Source organism: Galeopterus variegatus, unplaced genomic scaffold (genome assembly GCF_000696425.1).
Source record: "Galeopterus variegatus unplaced genomic scaffold, G_variegatus-3.0.2 Scaffold8404, whole genome shotgun sequence".
In the NCBI taxonomy this organism is placed as follows: domain Eukaryota; kingdom Metazoa; phylum Chordata; class Mammalia; order Dermoptera; family Cynocephalidae; genus Galeopterus; species Galeopterus variegatus.
In genome coordinates, this window is record NW_007734515.1 from 32,278 (window position 1) to 34,975 (window position 2,698).

Genomic DNA, 2,698 nt, shown 5'->3' on the forward strand with positions numbered 1-2,698 from the left:
GGGCCGGTTCGCGTTCCCGACAGAACGCAGAGCTGTCTCAGCTGCTGGTTGTGGCCTGGCCAGGCCGTGGCTACCGCGGCCACAGCCATAGCAGCCTCGGCGCCATGGAGGTGCCCAGGGCTGCCCGTCAGCCGTACTTAGAGCTGGTCCTGGGAAAGCTGTGCAGGACTGTGGCAGCATTGCCCGAAGACCTGAGACCGGGCCCTGGTTTTCCGTGGGAACTGGTGACATGTGCGGCTCTTACTGCATTTTTGATTCTCTTGCTTTTGTGGAGAAGTGTTCGATCGGTGAGAAGCCGGCTTTATGTAAGAAGAGAGAGAAAGCTTGCTGAAGAGCTCTCTGGACTAATTGAAGACAAATGTCAACTACTTGACAAACTTAGCGCTGTTCAAGAGGAGTATGAAGGCTTAGAGTCAGCTGTGAAGGATGCCAGCTTTGAGAAGGAGTCAACAGAAGCACAAAGCTTGGAGGCAACCTATGAAAAGCTGAACAGGTCCAAATCTAAACTCGAGGATGAAATAGTCTTTCTAGTCAAAGAACTAAAAGAACAGAAATCTAAACACTGTGAGCAAGACGGATTGATGGCAGATATTTCAAAAAGGATACAGTCCCTAGAAGATGAATCAAAAGCCATCAAGTCACAAGTTGCTGAAGCCGAACTAATAATCTGCAAAGTATTTCAAATGAATGAAGAACATCTGAAGGCGGCACTAAAAGATGCCTCGAATGAAAATTCCCAACTTCAGGAAAGCCAGAAACAGTGTTTACGAGAAGCTGAAGTATTGAAATAACAAGTGAGTGAACTTCATAAACAGAAAATAACACTTGAAGACTGCAAAGTCCAGGCAGAACAAGTTCTGAGTGATAAAGGAAATCACATCAAGTCTCTGACTGAACGCTTGCTCAAGATGAAAGACTGGGCTGCTGTGCTTGGAGAAGACATGATGGCTGATGACTTGGAATCGGAGATGAAGAGTGAATCCCAAAATGCTGCTCGCTTAGATGATCCACCAGAAGGAGCTTTGAAGAAACTGATTCACGCTGCTAAGTCAAATGCTTCTTTAAAAACTATAGAAGGAGAAAGAAACCAAATTTATACTCAGTTATCTGAAGTAGATAAAACAAAGGAAGAGCTTACGGAGCATATTACAAATCTCCAGACTGAACAAGCATCTTTACAGTCAGAAAACACAGAGTTGGAAAGTGAAAATGAGAAGCTTCGGCAGAAACTTCAAGTAATGACTGAACTGTCTCAAGAAAATGGAATGAAATTCCACAGGAAATTAATAGTAGAGGAAAAGGACCAGTTAGAGAAGGAGGAGAAACTTTCCAAAGTAGAAGAGAAGATGAGCCATGCAGCTGAAGAACTGGAGCCCTACAGAAGGCGAGCCAGAGATGTGGAAGGAGAATTGGAGAGAAGCGTTCGTTTTTATCAAGGGCGGATGACTTCCTATGAGAAAAAAGCACATGAGAATTGGTTGGCAGCTGAGACTGCTGAAAGACACCTCAACTATTTAAGGAAAGTAAATGTTTACCAGAGACAACAATTAGCTGAAAAAGAGCTGACATTTGAACTTTTCCAAAAAAATCCTACTGCACTCGTATAACTTCGTATAATGTATGCTATACGAAGTTATTACGCCTAGGGCAGTTAGGGTGGGTGGATAGTGGCTCCAGTGTGAAAGGCCAATAAGGGCAATGGTTGGGGTTGTGGACTTAATAGACTGTTCAGGAAGGGGAACCGAGTAGCTGGGGCTTCAAAACTGGGCCAAGACAGCACTTCTCAATTTCTAAAAAAACATGGACTTTGACCCTTTTGGACTGAAGTTTCCCCATCTTTAACATGGAAGGACAGAAAAAAAATTTTTTTTTTTCGCAACCCTTGGTGTGGTGTCACCCACACCGCACTCAGCCAGCAAGCGCACCGGCCATTCCTATATAGGATCCGAACCCGCGGCGGGAGCGTAGCTGTGCTCCCAAGCGCCGCACTCTCCCGAGTGCGCCACGGGCTCGGCCCAGAAAAATATTTTAAAATTCCTTTCAACTCCAAAGTTATTCTCTCTGACAAAAGTGCTTTCTCAAGTTATTTGCAACATCTCCAAGAAACCCACTGCTTTCTAGATGGAAGATGCTGAGATTCTAATGTAATGTTAATAATTTTCAAAATATTACCAGCATTGTCTTGGGTGCAAAACACACCATGAAATAAACATGTGATACAAATGCAATTTGGAGTACCATATTTGAAGCCCCGGTAGACTGATCGTGCACCTCAGCGTTGTTTCCACATAAAGTACAGACTGAAGTTCCAAACGCTGTTCCCATGGTCTGCCTTCAACCTTCTCAGTTTATCTCCAGAGATGCTCGCTTCCCTTGCAGGGTCCTGTAATGTTGAGGATAATGAGTTTCATGGTCTAGCCGTTCATTCATTCATTCAATTATTCAACCATTCAACAGACATTTATCGACTCAAAATTCCTATTTGCCAGGCACTCTGTAAGCAATGAACATACAAAAAATTTTAAATAAGGCATTGCCCACCCTCGTACCGATTTCGTCATCTAGGGGAAGGAATTATTCACTCCAACAGATATGTTAGGAAAAGTGAGAGAGAAGGAAGGGAACTCAAAAAATTGTCACAATTGTCAACTTGGCCTAAAAGAATGACCACACAAGGTTTTGTGTAAGTAGAATGTGG

At 43.7% G+C, this 2,698-nt stretch overlaps 1 pseudogene; it reads left to right on the plus strand.

The window, feature by feature from the left end:
* Positions 1-6: 6 nt before the first annotated feature.
* On the plus strand, positions 7-1,607 carry LOC103608428 (annotated as a pseudogene).
* Positions 1,608-2,698: the final 1,091 nt, after the last annotated feature.